The sequence below is a fragment of the Lutra lutra genome, chromosome 7, assembly GCF_902655055.1.
Source record: "Lutra lutra chromosome 7, mLutLut1.2, whole genome shotgun sequence".
Lineage (NCBI taxonomy): Eukaryota > Metazoa > Chordata > Mammalia > Carnivora > Mustelidae > Lutra > Lutra lutra.
This window is the reverse complement of record NC_062284.1, coordinates 27,608,202-27,629,476: the sequence shown is the minus strand read 5'-3', so window position 1 is coordinate 27,629,476 and position 21,275 is coordinate 27,608,202. Positions and strand designations below refer to the sequence as shown.

The window sequence follows — 21,275 nt, the reverse complement described above, 5'->3', positions numbered from 1 at the left end:
GCTTGTGACAAGCTTACTCCATTCACTGTTTTCATATAATTTGTCACTGAATTGACCTGTCTCAGGATTGTTCTGGGGGACTTGTTCAAATCAAGTTTTCTTCTGTCAGCTATTCCCACAGGTCTGCACACGGGTTTACCCCTGGCTCAGAGAGAGATGGCGTTGTACAGATGGGATCACTGCAGGGGCCCGTCGAAGTCATATTCTCCTAGTTGGCTGAGCTCTGGCGGTATGTACCTGTCGCACCCAGTACCTCATCGCCTGCCACACTACGGCCTGCGAAGCGCAGGTGTGCGCACCTCCTACCTGGCAGTGGCGCCGGGTGGGAGCGCGCTGGGTGCTCGCCCCCCGCCCCCGGCTCCCGCCACGCCTCTTCAGCAGCTCATCCACCCACAGCCCTGATCCGGTGGAGACCCGGTGCAGGGTGCAGATCTCCGCCCCTTTTCCTCCAAGAGCCCAACGGCTGCCCTGGGGGGAGTCCCACAGCAGTGCTGCCCAACAGTCCTACGCAGAGCTGAGGTCGTCTAAGCCGGCAGGTGGCTCTCCGAGATCTCCCCAGAGAGCATCTTAGGCAGCCAGAGGAGAGCACGGCCAGGGCCTCTCCGTCGCCTCCTTACAGCGGATAGGCATAAGGCGTGCGCTGCCGGGCAGGATCCGCGGGGCTGTGGAGAGCGCACCGGGCAAAGGAGGGAGCAGCCAGGCCGCGGCCGGAGCGCGGAGGGAGGAGCGCCAGGAGGAAGAGGCCGAGCCGGGAGAGCCCCCGCCCCGGGAGGAAGGGGAGGAGGCCGGGTGCTTCCTGGCGCATTCCCGGCCCGCCCGAGTGACTCACTCAGCCAGGAAACTCCCAGAACCTGACTGGGACCCCGGAGCCACCGCCGCCCCGACCCAGGTGAGGAAGGCTGCTGACCCTGCCCAGCCCTGCAACTCCTGTGGGGTACGGGCGGACCCTGGAACCCAATCGGGCATTATGGCAAAGGGGCCGCACCCCGGCCCCGCGGGCGGCCAGGACTTGGTTCTCCGCGGCGCGGCCTCCCAGCCAGCGCGGCCTCCCGGGAATCGCCCCGGCCCCGGCACGCCAGTTTCCGAGCCTCCGAGCCTCCGAACCCCCAGTTGGAGCGCATCCGGGTTTGTGCGCCGGTGGACACCCTCACATTCCCTGCCCCAAAGCCTTTCGACCCTTGACCCCTGACCCCGCGCCCCCGGCCCCTGCGCCCGGCTTCCCGCATCCGTAGCCCCTGGCACGTGGCAGAGCTCCAGTGGGGAGGGTATGTATATTGGTGTTTTGTAGTTATTGTTGGAAAGTAAGGCGCAGACAGCTTGGACTGATACCGTGCGACTAGACCCGAACCAGTTTTTGCTTCTTTGTGCCCCTCTCTGAGGAAAGGAGGGAGACTCTGGCCAAGCGAAACCATTTTACAGATTCTTGGAGATGAGTTTTGGGCTTTGTTAAGGCGCCAGGATTGTTAACGTGGGCAGCGCTGTTCGCACAGCCATACTGAATTGTGTATTTTAAGCCTGAAATGCGTGCGTTTAGTTTGCAGCACGTTGTGGGTGTGAGAAAAATGGTGAGAGTAATTTGGAAATGGGGTTTAAGGAGTGTTTTTTAAACTGGGAGTGGCGTCCAGACCATGTCCACTCGTGTTATGTCCTAACAGTACAGATAGCAATTGCTTATGAAATCCAGGGTTGGATGATCTGCGCTTCTGTGGGTAACTGAGACTTTGGAGTGTTTCTTTTCTAGTAGTAGAGGGTGCTGTGTGCTGCATTGGACAGTTTTTGCTGCTTCTTGAGCCCAGGGGAATTTCTTGGCCTTTTTCTAATACTATTCTTAAATGATTCGTGATTGAAGCAGCAGTAGTACCTGGTGCCATATATCAGATTGCTGTGCTTGACTCCGTCACTAACTCAGAGTAGCTTAGTGATTGTGCCAGAAAATCTTCTCCAGGTTCAGCAGCCAGAGGCGGCAGTTTCTGGTTGCTGTGCGCTGGGGTGCCTCTACCACTGAGAGTCCCACCTTTGCTGTTCCTTATCCTTGAATGTCATAGTGGTTTTCCATGTGAAGTGTCAATGTGCAGGCACAGAGCTGAAAAGAAGTCACTGTTATTTAAACTTGGACCACAGCAAGTATCCATTTGTAGGAATTCAGTAGGAATTTGGTGCTAATATTTTGATTCCCTGCTGCCTTCTTCCCCTGCAGCATCATCTCTGTGACAGAGGCAAACAGAATTGTGGTGGAAAACATTTCCTGTGTTAACATGTATGTTTCTATGCTGATAGGTCGCTCAAAGAAAAATTTTCTGTTTTTTTGTGGGTGTGTGTGTGTTTATTTGGATTTATTTTTAAATTTACATGTAGTAAAGTCTGTTTTTTGGTGTATGATCACAAGTTTTGACAAATACACGGTCATAGGACTCCCATCACAATCAAGATACAGAACAGAAAAAAAAAAAGATACAGAACAGTTCTGTCACCCCCAAAATTCCTTCAACTGTCTCTTTGTAAGCAGCCCCTCTCCACTTTCACAACTCTTGGCAACACCTGAGTTGTTTTCCACTCCTACATTTTGCTTTTTCCAGAATATGTGTGTGGCTTAGTTTGTTTACCGTAAAGCATTTGAGATTAATCTATTTTCTAGTTTGTCCCTGAGGGTAAAGACATAAAGTTTTGATAAGTATACATTTAGGATACAACCTGAGAGATTGAAATAATACATTTCTTTAAAGATTTATCTATTTCTTAGAAAGAGAGAGAGAGAGCAGGCCTTCCTATGTGAGTGGGGGTAGGAGAAGAGGGAGGAAATCTCAAGCCTACTCCCACCAACCCAGAGACCCTGGTTGGCTGGATCCCACCACTGGAGATCACCGCCAGAAGGGAAACCAAGAGGCTGTCGATCCACTGACTGAGCCATCCAGGTGCCCCTCAAATAGTATTTTAGGTCATGAGAAAAATTATAAAATGCCCACTTATTAAAAAATAGAAAAGCACAGAACCATGTATATTAAAAGTGAAATTCCTTCAGTACTTCTGTGGTACTATATAGCCTTTTCTGTGCATACATGTAGTTTTTAGTTTTTTTTGTGTCCTTTAGTAACATAATGAGATTATATTGCATATATCATCATACCTTTCCACCTAATGATTTTGGCTCATTTTAAGATCTTGGAGATCCTTTCGTGTTGGCATATGCGGTATGTATACGCAGATTTTTCTTCACTCTTTTTTTTTTTTTTTAAAGATTTTATTTATTTGAAAGAGAGTGAGCAAGAGAGCTCACATGTGCATGAGCAGGTGGAGGGGCAGAGGGAGAGGGAGAAGCAGACTCCCTACTGAGCAGGGATCCCAGGACCCAAGGTCATGATCTGAGCCGAAGGCAGATGCTTAATCCACTGAGCCACCCAGGCGCCCCTCCTTCATTCTTTTTAACGGTTGTATAGTGTTCCATGGTGTGGGTATATTTATTTAATCAGCCTCTTGTTATTTGACATTGTTCTTTCATATTTGTCACCACCATAGTGCTTTTGTTTATAGCTTTGTGCACATACTCAAGCCTACTATTCTGGAAGTGAGTTTGGGTTAAAATAATAGCTAACATTTCTTGAGCACCTATGCTCCAGCATTGTTCTAAGCCAGGGCTATTTTTCCTGTAAAGGTCCAGATGAAGAATATTTGTGCCTTTTGGGGCCATATGGTTTTTATTACAACTACCTCATTCTACTGTTGTAACATCAAAGCAGCATAGACAATATGTGATGAGAGCGTGGTTGTGTTTTAATAAAACTTTAGTTACAGAAACAGGCATTGTTGCTAATTCTTGTTCTAAGTACTTTACATACTAATTATTTTCACAACCATCAAAGGTAGGTGCAGTTATTGGATGAGGAAATTGACAAAGAGAAATGGAGTGTATGTCCAAGATTATATGCCTGATAAGTAGCAGAGCCAGACTTTGAATCCAATCACCTGACTCACATACTTCAGTTTAAAAATTAGAAAGAATCTGCCCAATATACCTTGCCCCAAATGTTATAATCTACGATCTGACCCTCATACACTTACTGAATCACCTGTGATTCTTTTAAGGCACCGTGCTTGCTCAGGTACCACTCCAGAAGCATTTGCCTCTCCACTTCCCTGTTGTTCTCACTCTGTGATTGTGTTCTGGCTTTTGGTTTGCATTGCACTAGCACTGCCTTATAGGGAGATCAGATCAATGCCTAGAAGACAGAGACTTGAGCAGGTGAGATCAGGTTGGGTCCTGGCAAGTCTTCTGCTTTGATTGTTGATTCTGTCTGCTCCAGTGTGATTATCTGAGGTCACATGGGCACATTTCTTGGCCTACCTTGACACATTTTCCTTCTTTGGTAACATGGGAAAAGTACCTCTTAGATTCTCATGAAGATCAAATGAGACAATATAGGAAAATACTGTAGAAGGAGCAGTTATTAGTGCTATGTTTTCTGAGTTTTTATACTAGAAAAATGTATTTTATAAAGGTGAAGTTTTAAGTAACCCGTTGAAGCTATTTTTATTGTTTTTGCTACTAAAATTTAACCATCTCTTAGCAGTCATGGGATAGTATGGATTAATAATACCTACATAATTTAAGAATTTTATTTTAGCCACTTCAGTAAGGACAGAGAAAGAAAAGGCATGCAAGTTGGCAGGGGAAATGAAACTCTTATTTCCAGACAACGTGATAATCTACATAAAAATCCAAGGCATTTATGAAAATGCTATTAGGACTAGTAAGTGAGATTAGTAAGATCACAAAATACAAAGTCAACACATGTCAGTCAGTCACTCTACATACTAGCAATGTATGATTAGAAGGTGAAACTTTAAAATACCATTTTCAGTAGCTTCAAAAAAATCAAGTACTTAGATATAAATCTAAAACCACAGGATCTACGTCCTGAAAATGACAGAACGCTGATGAATGAAAACAAAGGTGATATAAATAAATAGAAAAGTCAGGGTTTGGAACACTCATCATAGTAAAGATGTCAGTTCTCTCCAAATTGATCTCTATATTTAACATAATTCTAATCAAATATCTCAGCAAAGAGATTTTTTTTTTTTAATTTTATTTATTTATTTGACAGAGATCGCAAGTAGGCAGAGAGGCAGGCAGAGAGAGAGAGGAGGAAGCAGGCTCCCTGCTGAGCAGAGAGCCCGATGCGGGGCTCGATCCCAGAACCCTGGGATCACGACCCGAGCCGAAGGCAGAGGCTTTAACCCACTGAGCCACCCAGGCGCCCCAGCAAAGAGATATTTTTAAACTCCTTTTTGAGGTATAACGTACAGAATTCACCTACTTGAGTCATGCAGTGATTTACGGTAGATTTATAGGGTTGTACAGTCATCACCATAACCAGTTTTAGAACATACTTTTTAGCCCAGTAAGATTCCACATGACCCAAAAGGTAATCCCCATTTCTAACCCTACTCTAGCTAATCACTAATTTATTTTCTATCCTCTGCCTTTTTTGACCATTTAACATAAAGGAAAGTATACAATTTGTAGTCTTTATGTGTGGCTTCTTTCACTGAAAATACCATTTTTGGAGTTCATTTCTGTTGTAGCATGTAATTCATTCCTCTTTGGTACATTGTATTCCATTGTATGGATATATCACCTTTTCTTTATCCATTTGCCAGATGATGAACTATTGGTTGTTTTCACTTTTTTCCCTGGTAGGAACAATGCTGCTGTAAAAACCCATGTGCAAGTCTTTATATGGATATATGTTTTATTTTCTTTTAGGTAGAAACCTAGTAGTGTTATTGCAGGGTCATAAGAAAATTTAATTAAAAAATTCTTTTAAAGATTTACTTATTTACTTGAGAGAAAGAGAGAACACACGAGGCAGGGAAGGGCAGAGGGAGAGAGTGAGTCTCAAGCAGACACTTTGCTGAATGCAGAGCCCGATGCTGGGCTTAATCTCGTGACCCATGAGATCAGGACCTGAGCTGAAATCAAGAGTTGAACACTCAACTGACTGAGCCATCCAGGTACCTCTATGTTTAATTTTTTTAAAAGAAACCTCAACAGGATGTTTTTATAAATAAAAGACAAGCTGGTGTGCCTGGGTGGCTCAGTGGGTTAAAGCCTCTGCCTTCGGCTCAGGTCATGGTCCCAGGGTCCTGGGATCAAGCCCCACATCAGGTTCTCTGCTCGGCGAGGAACCTGCTTCCTCCCCTCTCTCTCTGCCTGCCTCTCTGCCTACTTGTAATTTCTGTCAAGTAAATTAAAAAAAAAAAAAAAAGCTGGTTTTACACTTTATATGAAGGGGGAAGTAAACTAGAATAGCTTTAAAAATGTTTAAAAACAAAAATAAATTAGAGGAATCACTCTACCTGATTTTATTTTCCTAAGGTAAATGTTAACATTTACCATATTAACCATTGCAAGTGTACAGTTTAGGAGAATTAAGTACATTTACATTGTTGTGCAACCATCACCACTATTCATCTCCAGAACTTTTTCATCATCCCAAACTGAAATCCTGGCCCATTAAAAAAAAATCTCCAGGGACGCCTGGGTGGCTCAGTTGGTTAAGCGGCTGCCTTCGGCTCAGGTCATGATCCCAGCGTCCTGGGATCGAGTCCCACATCAGGCTCCTTGCTCAGCGGGGAGCCTGCTTCTCCCTCTGCCTCTGCCTGCCACTCTGTCTGCCTGTGCTCATGCTCGCTCCCTCTCTCTCTCTCTCTCTTTCTAACAAATAAATAAATAAAATCTTAAAAAAAAAAAAAATCTCCATTCGTGTATTTCCCCAGCACCTGGCAACTACCATTCTACTTTCTATGAACTTGACTATTACAGCCATATATAAAAATGCAATTGTACATTATTTGTCCTTTTGTTTCTGGCTTATTTCATTTGGTATGTCATTTGGTATGACCATTTGGTATGGTCATCCATTTGTATCATGTATCGGAATTTAATCCCTTTTTAAGGTCAAATAATATTCCATTGTATGTATATACTGTATTTTCTTTGTCCAGTCATCTGTTGATGGACATTTGGGTTGTTCCCACCTTTTGCTACTGTAGAATGCTACTATGAACATGGGTGTACAAATACCTCTTTCAGATGCTGTTTTCAATTCTTTTAGGTAGATACCCAGAAGTGGAATTGCTGGATCATATGATAATGCTGTGTTTAGTTTTTGCTTTTTGTTTTTGTTTTAGGAATTGACATACTGTTTTCCACAGCAGCTGCACCAACATTTCCAACAATGTACAGGGTTCCAATTCCTTCACATCCTTACCAACACTTTTTTCTGGTTTGTTGGTTTTTTTGGTTTTGATAAAGCCATCCTGATGGGTGTGAAATGGTATCTCATTCTGGTTTTGATTTGCATTTTCCTAATGATTACTAATGTTGAGCATCTTTTCCTGTACATATTTGCCATTCATATATCTTTGGAGAAGGATATTCTGTTTGAAGTCCTTTGTATACTTTTTAATCATGTTGTTTGTCTTTTTGCTGTTGAGTTAGAGGAATTCTTTATGTATTTTGGATACCAATCTCTCATCAAATATATGATTTGCAGATATTTTCTCCCATTCTGCAAGTTGTCTTTTCACTCATTGACATCATCCTTGGGTGGGTGTGCTTGTTTTTAATTTTCACGTCTAGTTTATCTATTTTTTTCTTTGTTGCTGGTGTTTTGGTGACATATTTAAGAAATTGTTCCCAAATCCAGTGTCATGAAGCTTTTCCTATATATTTCCTTACAAGAGTTTTATAGTTTTACCTCTTATGTTTAGCTTGTTGTTTATTTGAGTTAACTTTTGTAGGTAGTGTAAGCTAATGGCCAGTTTAATTCTTCGCATGCAATTATCCAGTTTTCCCAGCACTATTTTTTTTTTTTTTTAAGATTTTGTTTATTTGACAGACAGAGATCACAAGTAGGCAGAGAAGCAGGCAGAGAGAGAGGGGGAAGCAGGCTCCCTGCTGAGCAGAGAGCCCCGATATGGGGCTTGATCCCAGGACCCCGAGATCATGACCCGAGCTAAAAGCAGAGGCTTTAACCCACTGAGCCACCCAGGCGCCCCTCCCAGCACTATTTGTTAAAAAGACTGTCCTTTACCCATGCAATGATCTTGACACCCTTGTTGAAAATCACTGACTTATAAACAAGGGTTTATTTCTGGGCTCTCTGTTCTGTGTCGTCAGTCAGTGTGTCAATCTTTATGCCAGTACCACATTTTTTGTTTACTGTTGCTTTATAGTAAGTTTTGAATTCAGTAAGTGTGATACCTATAACTTTGTTGTTCTTTTTCAAGATTCTTTTGGCTATTCTGGGTACCTTGCAATTCCGTATTAATTTGGGGTGTGATTTTCTAGTTTTGCAAAAAATACTGTTGGAATTTTGAAAGACATCACATCAAATCTGTAGACAGCTTTGAGTTATGTTGTCATCTTAGCAATATTAGGTCTTCCAGTCCAGGGATGTGAAATATATTCATTTGTGTCTTTAATTACTTTCAGCAGTGTTTTGTATTTTTAGTGTACAAATCTTTCACCTCTTGGTTAAATCTATTCTTAAATATATTTTTCTTTCTTGTTTTAAATTTTATTTTAATTCTGGTGTAGTTGGCATTCAGTGTAGTTAGCATATAGTGTTATATTAGTTTTAGGTGTATAATATAGTGATTCAGCAATTCTGTACATTATTTACTGCTCATCAAGTTAAGTGTACTCTTAATCTCCTTCATCTGTTTCACCCATCCCTCCACCCACCTCTCCTCTGGCAACCAGCAGTTTGTTTGTAGTTAAGAGTCTTTTTTTTTTTTGTCTTGTTTTTTCTTTTTTCATTTATTTTGTTTCTTAAATTCTATACATGGGTGAAATCATATGGTATTTGTCTTTCTCTAACTGACATATTTCAGTTAGCATTATAGATCCATCCATGTTGTTGTAAATGGCAAGATTTCATTCTTTTCTTTAATGGCTGAATAATATTGCATCATATATACACACACACACACACACACACATATATATAGCTATATATATATAATCTTTTTAATCTATTTATCTATTGACAAACGCTTGAGTTGCTTCCACAATTTAGCTATTGAAAATAATGCTGCAATAAACATAGGGGTGCATCCATCTTTTCAAAGTAGTGTTTTGCTCTTCATTGTAGTGAAGTATACCCAGCGAAGTATACCAGTGAAGAATACCCAGTAGTGGGATTACTGGATCATAGGGTAATTCTGTTTTTGAGGAGTGTGTTTATTGTTTTCCAGATTGGCTGCACCAGTTTGATGCCCAGCAACAGTGCACAAGGGTTCTTTTTTCTCCACATTCTTACCAACATTTGTTTCTTGTGTTTTTCATTTTAGTCATTCTAACAGGTGTGAGGTGATATTTCATTGTAGTTTTGATTTGCGTTTGATTTTCCCAGATGTTGAGTGGTGTGTCTCTTGGCCATCTGTGTGTCTTCTTTAGAGAAATGTTCATGTTTTCCGCTTATCTCTTAATTGGATTATTTGTTTTTTGGGTGTTAAGTTTTATTGGTTCTTTACGTATTTGGAATACTAACCCTTTGATATGTCATTTGCAAATAACTTCTCCCAATCCATAGGTTGCCTTTTAGTTTCTTTGATTCTTTCCTTTGCTATGCAGAAGCTATTCTGATGTAGTCCCATAGTCCCATAGTTTATTTTTGCTTTTATTTCCCATCTAGAAAAATACTGCTGTGTCCAATGTCAAAGAAATTACTGCCTGTGTTCTTATCTAGGATTTTGATGGTTTCATGTCTCACATTTGGATCTTTAATCCATTTTGAATTTGTTTTTATGTATGGTACAAGAAAGTGGTCCAGTTTCATTCTTTTTGTAGCTGACCAGTTTTCCCCATACTCTTTGTTGAAGAGACTATATTTTTTCCATTGCATATTCTTTCCTGCTTTGTCAAAGATTAGTTTACCATATAGTTGTGGGTTTACTTCTAGGTTGTCTGTTCTGTTCCATTGATTTATGTGTCTGTTTTTGTGCCAGTACCATGCTGTTTTAATTACTACAGCTTTGTAATATAATGTGAAGTCTGGAATAATGATACTTCCAGTTTTTCTTTTCTTTTCCAAAATTGCTTTGACTCTTTGGTGACTTTTGTGGTTATGTATAAATTTAAGGTTGTAATCTAGTTCTGTGAAAAATGCTGTTGGTGTTTGGATGGGATTGTATTAAATCTGTCCATTGTTTTGGGTAGTATAGACATTGTAACAATATTCTTCTAATCCGTGAGCATGGAATGTCTTTCCATTTCTTTATGTCATCTTCATTTCTTTCATCAGTGTTTTATAGTTTTCAGAGTACAGGTCTTTCACCTCCTGGGTTAGGTTAATTCTCAGGTATCTTACTAATTTTGGTATAAGTGTAAATGGGAATTTTAAAAAATTCTCTTTCTGCTGCTTCATTGTTAATGTATAAAAATGAAACATATATCTGCATGTTGATTTTTGTATCTGGGCCTTTACTGAATTTGTTTTTGAGTTCTAATAGTTTTTTGACAAGTCTTCCAGGTGTCTATGCATTGTATCATGTCATCTACAAATAGTGAAGGTTTTACTGCTTCCTTACCAATTTGGATGCCTTTTATTTGTTTTTATATTGCTATAACAAGGGCTTCTAGTACTATGTTGGGAAAAAGTGGTGAGAGTGGACATCTTCATCTTGTTCCTGATCCTAGGGGAAAAGCTCTATTTTTTCCCATTGAGTATGATATTCACTGTGGGTTTTTCATATAAGGCCTTTATTAAGTTATATGTTCCCTCTAACTCTACTTTGTTGAGTTTTTATCATGAATGGATGTTGCATTTTATCAAATGCTTTTTGTGCATTTGGTGAAAGCATCATATGGTTTTTACCCTTTCTTTTATTGATATGATATATCCCATTGATTGATTTGCAAATATTGAGCCACCCTTGCATTCTGGCAATAATCCTACTTGATCATGGCAAATTATTATTTTTAGTGCATAGTTGGTTGATTTGCTAGTATTTTGCTGATGATTTTTATTTACTTATTATTTTGGTTTCTGGAGTAGAATTCAGTGATTCATCACTTACATACAACACCCAGTGCTCATCACAACAAGTGGCTTCTTATTTATTTATTTTTTATTAACATATAATGTATTGTTAGTTTCAGGGATACAGGTCTGTGAGTCATCAGTCTTACACAATTCACAGCACTCACCATTGCACATATCCTCCCCAGTGTCCATCACCCAGCCATCCTATCCCTCCCCCTCAACCAGCAGCCTTCACTTTGTTTCCAGAGTCTCTTATGTGACTTCTTTAATACCCATCACCCATCTAGCCCACCTCATACCCTCCTCCCTCCATCAACCCTGTTTGTTCTCTATTGTTCAGAGTCTCTTATGGTTCTTTCCTTTTCTCATTTTTTCTTTTCCCCTTTCCCCTATGTTCATCTGTTTCCTTTCTTAAATTCCAAATATGAGTGAGATCAAATGGTATTTGTCTTTCTCAACTGACTTATTTCACTTAGCATAATATACTGTAGCTCCATCCACATTGTTGCAAATGGCAAGACTTCCTTTTTCTTGATGACTTAGTAATATTCCACTGCATGCATGCATGCATACACACACACACACACACACATGCACACGCACATGCACACATACCTCACATCTTCTTTGTCCATTCACCAATTGATGGACATTTGGGTTCTGTCCATAGTTAGGTTATTGTTGATAATGTTGCTATAAGCATCTGGGTGCACATACCCTTCTGAATCTGTATTTTTATATCCTTTCAATAAATACCTGGTGGTGTAAGTTCTTTATAGAATTTAGATACTAACCCTTTATCAGATATGTTGTTTGCAGGGCTGCCTGTGGAGTTCAGTTGAGTGTGGATGTTTCATAAATGGCCTTTAAGATGTTGAGGTATGTTCCATCTATACATACTTTGTTGAGGGTTCTGATCCAGAAAGGATGCTGTATTTTGTCAAATGCTTTTTCTGCATCTGTTGAGAAGATCATGTGATTCTTATCCTTTCTTTTATTAATGTGGTGGATCACATTGATTGATTTGTGTAAATCGAACCAGGCTTGCAGCCCAGGAATAAATCCTACCATCCATTCGCATGACAGGTGTTTCTCTGTTCCTTCACTTTCAATATGAAGGTGTCTGCCTAAATTGAGTCTCTTGAGACAGCATGTAGATGGATCTTTTTAATCTATTCAGATACCCTGTGTGTTTTAATTGGAGCATTTAGTCCATTTATATTCGGAGAGGTTTTTGAAAGACATGAATTTAGTGCCATAGTACTACCTGTAGAGTTGGTGTTTCTGGTGATATTCTCTGGTCCTTTCTAGTCTTTGTTGCTTTTGGGTTTTTTTTCTCCACTCAAGGAGTCCCTCTTCAAATTTCTTGCAGGGCTGGTCTGTGGTCATGAACTCCTTTAGTTTTTGTTTGGGAAACTCTATCTCTCCTTCTATTCTGAATGACAGCCTTTCGGGTAAGGAAATCTTGGCTGCATATTTTTTCCATTCAGCCCATTAAATATTTCCTGTCATTCCTCTCTGTCCTGCCACATTTCTATGGTTATACGTGCTGTGAGCCTGATCTGTTTTCCCTTGTAGGTTAGGGACTTTTTTCCCCTTGTTTCTTTCAGGATTCTTTCCTTGTCTGTGTATTTTGTGAATTTGTCTATTATATACCTTAATAGTGGTTGACTTTTGTTGAATTTAGTGGGAATTCTCTGTGCTTCTTGGATTTCAATGTCTGTGTCCTTCCTCAGATTAGGGAAGTTTTCAGCTATTTTTCTCTCTTCATTTTCTGGGACTCTATGATATAAATATGATTATGTTTGTTGTTGTTTAGGTTTTTTTTTTTTTTTTTTGAGATTTTATTTATATGAGAGAGAAAGAGAATTAACGTGCACATGACCAGAGCATGAGTGCAGGAGGGGCAGAGAGAGGGGGAGAAGCAGGCTCCCTGCTGAGCAGGGGGTGGGGGGCTTAATCACAGGACCCTGGGATCATGACCTGAGCCAAAGGCAGATGCTTAGCCAGCTGAGCCACCCAGCTTCTACATGTAGATTTACAGTTTTGTTTTTTCAGACCTCTGAATGATTTATTGGGTTTTTCAGAATGATTTGATAGCAATCTACTTGTGTTCAAGAGACAAGACACACTTAGGGTCCCCTACTCCTCCAACACTTAACTCTTGAACTGTTGAGGATTTTTGCATGTGTGTTCCAGAGATACTGTCCTGTAGGATTTTTTTTAGTGGTGTCTTTATCTGCTTTTGATATCATGGTAATGCTGGCCTCATGGAATGAATTTGGAAGTTTTCCTTCCTCTTCTATATTTTGGAATACTTTGAGAAGAATAGGTATTAAGTCTTTAAATGTTTGGTAGAATTCACCTGTGAAGCTATCTATTCCTAGACTTTTACTTTTTGATTTTTTGATTACTGATTCAATTTCATTACTGCTAATCAGCCTGTTCAAATTTTCTCTTTTTCTTGCTTCAATTTTGGAGGTTATGTGTTTCTAGGAATTTATCCATTTCTTCTAGGTTTTCCAATTTGTTGACATAGTTTTTCTTAATAGTCTCTTAAAATCATTTGTATTTCTGTGGTGTCAGTTGTTATTTCTCCTCTTTAATTTGTGATTTTGTTTATTTGAGTCCTCTCTCTGCCTTCCCCCCACCTTTTTTGTTTTTTTTAAATGAGTCTTGCTGGAATTTTATCAGTTTTGTTGATCTTTTCAAAGAGCCAGCTCCTGGTTTCATTGATCTGTTCTGTTGTGGGTTTTTTTGTTGTTGTTGTTTCTTTATCATATATATTTATTCTAATCTTTACTATTTTCTTCTTTCTGCTGGTTTTGGTTTTTTTTTTTTTTAAAGATTTTTATTTATTTATTTGACAGACAGAGATCACAGTAGGCAGAGAGGCAGGTAGAGAGAGAGGAAGGGAAGCAGGCTCCCTGCTGAGCAGAGAGCCAGATGCGGGACTCGATCCCAGGACCCTGAGATCATGATCTGAGCGGAAGGCAGCGGCTTAACCCACTGAGCCACCCAGGCGCCCTGGTTTTGGGTTTTGTTTGTTATTCATTTACTAGCTCTTCTAGATGTTAGGGCAGGTTATTTGAGATTTTTCTTGCTTCTGGAGGCACACCTGCATTGCTGTGAACTTCCCTCTTAGAACTGCTTTTGCAGCATCCCAAAGATTTTGGATTGTTGTGTTTTCATTTTCATTTGTCTCCAGGTATTTTTGTATTTTCTCTTTGATTTCCTGGTTGACCCACTCATTATTTAGTAGCATGTTGTTTAACCTCCGTATATTTGTGCTCTCCAGATTTTTTCTTGTGGTCGATGTCTCATTTTATAGCATCATGGTCAGAAAAGATGCATGGGGGCGCCTGCGTGGCTCAGTGGTTTAAGCCACTGCCTTCGGCTCAGGTCATGATCTCAGGGTCCTGGGATCGAGTCCCGCATCGGGCTCTCTGCTCAGCAGGGAGCCTGCTTCCCTCTCTCTCTCTCTCTCTGCCTGCCTCTCCGTCTACTTGTGATCTCTCTCTGTCAAATAAATAAATAAAATCTTTAAAAAAAAAAAAAAGAAAAGATGCGTGGTATGACTTTGGTCTTTTTGAAGTTGTTGAGATTTGTTTTTGTGGTATCATGTGATCTGTTCTGGAGAATGTTCTGTGTATATTTGAAAAGAATGTGTAACCTGGTGTTTTAGAATGGAATATTCTGAATATATCTGTTAAATCCGTTTAATCCAGAGTGTCAGTCAAAGCCAGTGTTCCCTTGTTGGCTTTCTGTGTGGATGATCTGTCCACTGATTAAAGCAGGGCTTTAGAGGCGCCTGGGGGGCTCAGTGGGTTAAAGCCTCGGCCTTTGGCTCAGGTCATGATCTCAGGGTTCTGGGATCGAGCCCCGCATCAGACTCTCTGCTCCGTGAGGAGCCTGCTTCCTCCTCTCTCTGCCTGCCTCTCTGCCTACTTGTGATCTCTGTCTGTCAAATAAATAAATAAAATCTTAAAAAAAAAAAAAGCAGGGCGTTAAAGTCCCCTACTTTTATTATATTACTCTTGATTATTTCCTTTATGTTTGTTATTAATTGTTTTATGTATTTGGGTGCTTCCAAGTTGGGGGCATAAATATTACAATTGTTGTATTTGTCCCCCCTATAGTGTCCTTCTTTGTCTCTTGTTACCATCTTTGTTTTAATGTCTGTTTTGTGCCATGTATGGGTTGATAACCTGTTTTTCTTTTCACTCTAATTTGCTTGATAAATACTTTTCCATCTCTTCCCTTTCAATCTGCATGTCTTTAGGTCTGAAATAAGTCTCTTGTTGGAACCATATAAATGAATCTTTTTTTTTAATCCATTCTGTTACACTTTGATTGAAGATTTAGTCCACTTACATTCAATTATTGATAAATATGAGTTTATTGCCATTTTGTTACTTGTTTTACACTTGTTTTGTAGTTCTTTGTTCCTTTCTTCTCTCTCTTTTTTTTTTTAAAGATTTATTTATTTGACAGACAGAGATCACAAGTAGGCAGAGAGTCAGGCAGAGAGAGGGGGGGAAGCAGGCTCCCCGCCGAGCAGAGAGCCCGATGCGGGGCTCGATCCCAGGACTCTGGGATCATGACCCGAGCCGAAGGCAGAGGCTTTAACTGAGCCACCCAGGCGCCCCTCCTTTCTTCTCTTAATCTCTTACATGGTTTGCTGGCTTTCTTTAAGCATTTACTTAGATTCCTTTCTCTTTATTTTATACATATCACTTGTTTTTGATTTGTAGTTATCATTAGGTTTATATATGATATCTTAGGCATATAGCTATGTTAAGTTGATGGTTGCTTAAGTTTGAACCCTTTCTTTACTCCTCTCCCCTCAACATTTATGTATATGGTATCAACTTTACATCCTTTTGTGAATCCCTTGTCATCAGTATCATTGTATAGATATATTTAATTTTATTACCTTTATGGTTCCTGCTTTTCTTATTCCTACTTATGGCCTTTCCTTTCCAGTCAGAGAGTCTCCTTGAACATTTCTTGTAAGGCTGGTTTAATGGTGATGAATTCCTTTATCTTTTGTCTGAGAAACTCTGTCTTTTCTTCTGTCTTGCAGGATAGAATATTCCTGGTTGCAGGTTTTTTTCTTTCAGCATTTAAATATATCATGCTACTCTCTTCTGGCCTGCAGCTTTTCTCCTGAAAAATCCACTGATAGCCTTATGGGGTTTTCCTTGTATGTAACTGTCTCCTTTTCTTTTGCTGCATTAACTTTTTTTCTTTGTCACTACTTTTTACCATTTTAATTACTGTGTCTGTCTGCGGACCTTCTTGGGTGGTTTTGTTGGTGGCTGTCTGTGCCTCCTGGATGTAGATTTCTTCACCAAATTTAGGAAGTTTTCAGCTGTTATTTTTTAAAATAAATTTTCTGTTCCTTTTCTCTTTTCCGTCTTGGATACCTATAACGAGAATTTTATCATGCTTGATGATATTGCTGAGTTCCCTTAGTCTGTTCTCATTTTTTTATTATTATTTCTCTCTCTCCTGTTCAGCTTGGTTGCTCTTCATTACTGTATCCTACAGGTCACTGATCCATTGTTCTGTTTCCTCTAGTGTATTTTTAATTTCGTTTATTGAGTTCTTCATCTCTGATTGATTCTTTTTTATGTCTTCTCTTTTTTGAGAGTCTCCTTGAAATCCTCCACTTTTTTCTCAAGTCCACGGAGTATCTTTTCTTGTCTTTTTTTTTTTTTTAAGTCCGGTATCTTTATGATCATTACCTTAAATTCTCTATAAGGCATATTATTTATCTCTGTTTTGTTTAGGACTCTTGCCATGATTTTTCTGTTCTTTCATTTGGGACATATTCCTTTGTCTTCTCATTTAGTCTAACTTTCTGTGTCTGTTTCTGTGTGTTAGGAGAGCTATGTTTCCTGCTCCTGAAAATAATGGCCTTATGAAAAAAGAGGTCTTGAAGTGCCTTATGGTGCAATGTCTCCTATTCACCAGAACCTGGCATTTCAGAAATGTCTTCTATGTATATTGCATTTGCCCTGCTTTTATGGCTGAGCTGCATTTGCCTTCAGTTATGTGCGGTGGCTCTCTTTGCCTGTTGTGGTCAAGTTTTGGTCCTTTTGTTGTTAGGGGGTTAGTCTGGGGCTCTCTTGGTCTTGAGTTGAGTCAGATCATGCATTTGCCAAAACTCTAGTAGCACTGAACTGAAGGGTGCTTCCCTTGTGTTATCTGCCGAGGATCTTTCATTGGTGGGTGGGGCCTGTGGTCAGACCAAATGTCTATGCCCACCCACTGCTGGGGCTGCTGTCTAACTGGTGTGTATGGTTATCTTCTCTTCTCCCTGTGCAGAGTCACTTTGAAGTGGTGCTGGCCTCTATTGGGGCAGCTTGTATACTGCCAGCCTTGTGGCACCTCTTTGGGTGAGCCAAGGGTGTATTGGATGAGGCAGTCCCTAGGAGAATGCCAGGATGGGGCTCCACAGTGCCGCAGAGTCTGAGCTGGCCCAGTGCAGGACCTGCTACTGCCTGGGTAAACTGTCTAGGCTGGTTGATTTGGTGGAGATGTACATGGGGGTGAGGTGTGCTGTAAGCAAGCTAGGTGTGGAGTGTTGGTGCTGCACTGGCTTCCGAAGGTGTCCTTATATCTATGCTGGGGGGAGTTGGTTGGGGGGGCCGTAGGGAATGGCACCCACCAGTTCTTTTGTTCCTGGTGAAGTCTCCCAAAGATCCATGTCATTCCAGCATATGCCCCAAATTAGTAAACAAATCTCCTTCTCATACACCCCAGGCATTTCAAAATGTTGCTTTAGTGGCACTTCAGTTTGTTGTGAGGTCTCTTGAAGGCTGAGGACTCAGTTTCCTGTCACCCTTAGGCTCTCTCAAAGCTGAGCTTCCTGGTTTTTAAAGTTCCTGGTATTAAGCCCCACTGATTGTAAGAACTTGCTAAGTTAGTGCCCTCTGGTTTTCAGGGCTAAATGTTATGGGCAGTCGTCTGCCCTGTGCCGGTGCATTGTACAGGGGTCTGTTTCTTTCACCTTTCCATGCCCACAGTGTACCTCCCTCTGGAGGACAGTCCCATGGGTCCATGTGGCTCTCGCCCATTTCTCTGCTCTTCCTACCTTTTCTGTGGCCTCTTCTCTACATTTAGCTGTGGAAAGTCTGTTCTGCCAGTCTTCAGGTCATTTTCTGGGTTATTCACACTGATGTGGGTGTTACCTAGTTGTATCCACTGGATGAGGTAAACTCAGGATCCTCCTTTTTATGCTTGATCTTAGCCAAAAGGCCAAGAAACGATAGGATTCTCCTTTTTAAAAATGTTGATGCTACTGTAAATGGAATGTTCATTCCCTCCCTCCCTCCCTTCTTTCCTCCCTTCCTCCCTTCCTTCTTTCCTTTTTTTAAGGTTTTATTTATTTATTTGAGAGAGAGCAAGCATGTGTGTGAGAGAGTGGGTATGACTGGGGGGAGGGGCAGAGGGAGAGAGAGAAGCAAACTCCCCATTGAGCATAGACTCCAACCCAGGTCTTGATCCCAGTACATGACCTGAACTAAAGGCAGCTGCCCACCTGAGCCACTCATACACCCCTAGAATGTTTTCTTAATACATTTTCTGGTTATTCACCTGATTTTTATGTGTTGCTTTTGTTTCTTGAAGCTTTGCTGAATTCATTTATTAGTTCTAACATTTTTTTGGTAGAATTTTTGGGATATTATACATAAAAGATTATATTCATGTATTATAAAGCTGTGTTGTTAGATGCATATGTGTTTATAATTGTTAAATCTTGCTGAGAGATTGGGTCTTTTATTATGTTTTTAGTATTGATTTTTATCCTCAAGTCTATGTTGTCTTATTTTATCTAATATTAGAAAAACTACTTTTGCCCACTTTTGGTTTCTCCTTATGTGTTGTATCTTTTTCTGTGCATTTAGCTTCACCTTGTTTTTAACTTTGAATTAAAATATGTCTCTGATAGCATATAATTGGTTCATTTTTAAAAATTCAAGGTGTCAGTGTCTGCCTTCGGATTGTCTAGTCCATTTATATTTTGTATAAATACTTCCATGGTCGGATTTATAGCTGCCATTTTGTTATTTGTCTTCCTCATATCTGGAGAACCTTTGGCCGCAAGTGGGGGCCTTTAGCACAGGAACTCTGCAAGCTCTGTTGGAGAGCCTGGGCCATGAGTGGGGTGTAAACATGTCAGCTCTGGCCTAATTTTAGGTTATCTAATAGGATTTCCGAACATTCCAGGGATAAGATTTGCATTTGTATAAATTTTCTGCATTGAGCATGCTCTCAAGGAAATAGGGATGTGTTTTTTATCTCTGTTGGTTTAAGCCTGGTGTGCATTTATACTGTTCAGCAGAAGCTCATTAAGCATTCATTTAACTGATTGCTCCCCCACCCAGTTTTATCATGACTGCCTCCTCTCTATGCATGGTTGTGGGGATAGAAATGATGGATCTTGAACATGCCTTTCAGAATTTTTAGTTGTGAATAAGACAGATGGATAGTGATAACTACTATGATCTAGAAACCAGAATATTTGTGATTTGTATTTATATCTCAGATACTCCACTAGCCAAACTTATTAGATCCAGTTCTTTGCTCTCCCTTGGGTATGTTTTACTCCACAGTGGAAAAGAACCAGTGCTCAGAGAGCACTCAGTAACCTTCTTGGATCCTGATTCTATACCCAGAATTTTGTGCCCAGAGCTAGCATGATCATTCCTTGTGCACATGTTGTCTTGGCCAGGACAGTGGGAATGGGCATTTATTTATCCTTAAAGATAATCTTCAGGGACGCCTGGGTGGCTCAGTTGGTTGGACGACTGCCTTCGGCTCAGGTCATGATCCCGGAGTCCCGGGATTGAGTCCCGCATCGGGCTCCTAGCTCCATGGGGAGTCTGCTTCTCCCTCTGACCTTCTCCTCGCTCATGCTCTCTCTCACTGTCTCTCTCTCAAATAAATAAATAAAATCTTTAAAAAAAAAAAAAGATAATCTTCAGAAGAAGGGACACTTTGCTCTAAAAAATCTTGTAGCCTCAAGTCAGAAGTACTGATGAGGATTTGCATTGTATTTAAATCCCTACTCCAGCTACTTATTTTAAATAATTTTCTTCTTTTTCCACAAGTAAGGACCAGTCTTCACAAAACCAATAAGCTCTAAAATTGCCTGGACTCTTGATTCCTTGTGGTAAGCTGTCCCCAGAGATCATTGAATAACTTAAGTGTGCTAAATCAAGCAAACTTATGCATGTGCATGATAATTTCACACTCTGGAAAGTCAGCCTTGCTGCTGCTCTGGAGACCACACTGGTAATGTTTTTGTACACATGAGTTGTATTTTTTCCTTTGTTTTGATGGACACAGGGTGTGTATTAGGATTCTCCAGAGAAACAGAACCTATAAAATGTGTGTGTGTGTGTGTGTGTAGAGAGAGAGAGAGAGAGGGAGGGAGGAAGAGAGATGAAGTTATCTTAAGGAGTTGGCTCACAGGATGTGGAGGCTGGCAAGTCTGAATTCACAGTAGATAGGCTGGAGATTCAGGGAAGAGTTAATGTGGTTACTTGAGTCCAAAGGCAGGCTGCAGGCAGAATTCCCACCTTTTTAGAGGACCTCAGTCATCTTATGTTTTCTTTCGTGGCTGTCAACTGATTAGATGATGCCCACCAACAATGTGGGGGGTAATCTGCTTTACTCAATATCTGCTGATTTAAATGTTAATCACATATAAAAAATACCTTTATAGCAACATCTAAACTGGCATTTGACAAAAGTGGAGTAATACCATAGCATAGCCAAGTTACCACATAAAGTTAGCCATCACATTTTTCCATTGAATTAATAATATTTAACTTTTTAATTTTTTAATTTAAAAATTAATTTTCATTTAACTTTTATGTTTTAATAATTTGCCTCTTAAATAAATGCCTCTTCCAAATAAGACTGGCTGAGTGCATCCTGCAAGGGATCCATGCAAAGGGTGCACATGTTGAGGTGGGGAGCTCCTTGCCCTCCAGAACTGCCAGCTGAGTAAAGGGAGAATCAACAGTCCCCCACTGCCCTCCACCAGAGAAAGGGAACACATCCTTTCACATATGTTGCTGGCAGACCATACACATGAGATGTGGGGAGCTATAACCTTTTCCATGTCCACATACAGCACACCCCACACCAGAAATGAACAGAGTGGGGTGAGCCCACTTGGGGATGTGTCTGCCAGGATGGCCAAGG

General features: G+C 40.5%; 1 protein-coding gene across 2 annotated transcripts in view; it reads left to right on the top strand.

The window, feature by feature from the left end:
* The first annotated feature begins 758 nt into the window (after positions 1-758).
* Positions 759-21,275, top strand: part of CYFIP1 (cytoplasmic FMR1 interacting protein 1) — a 127,982-nt gene continuing 107,465 nt past the window's right edge. For both annotated transcript variants that reach the window (XM_047735369.1, XM_047735370.1), the window contains exon 1: positions 759-889. The gene's annotated coding sequence lies outside the window, so the exon portion shown is untranslated. The remainder of the gene's footprint in view (positions 890-21,275) is intronic.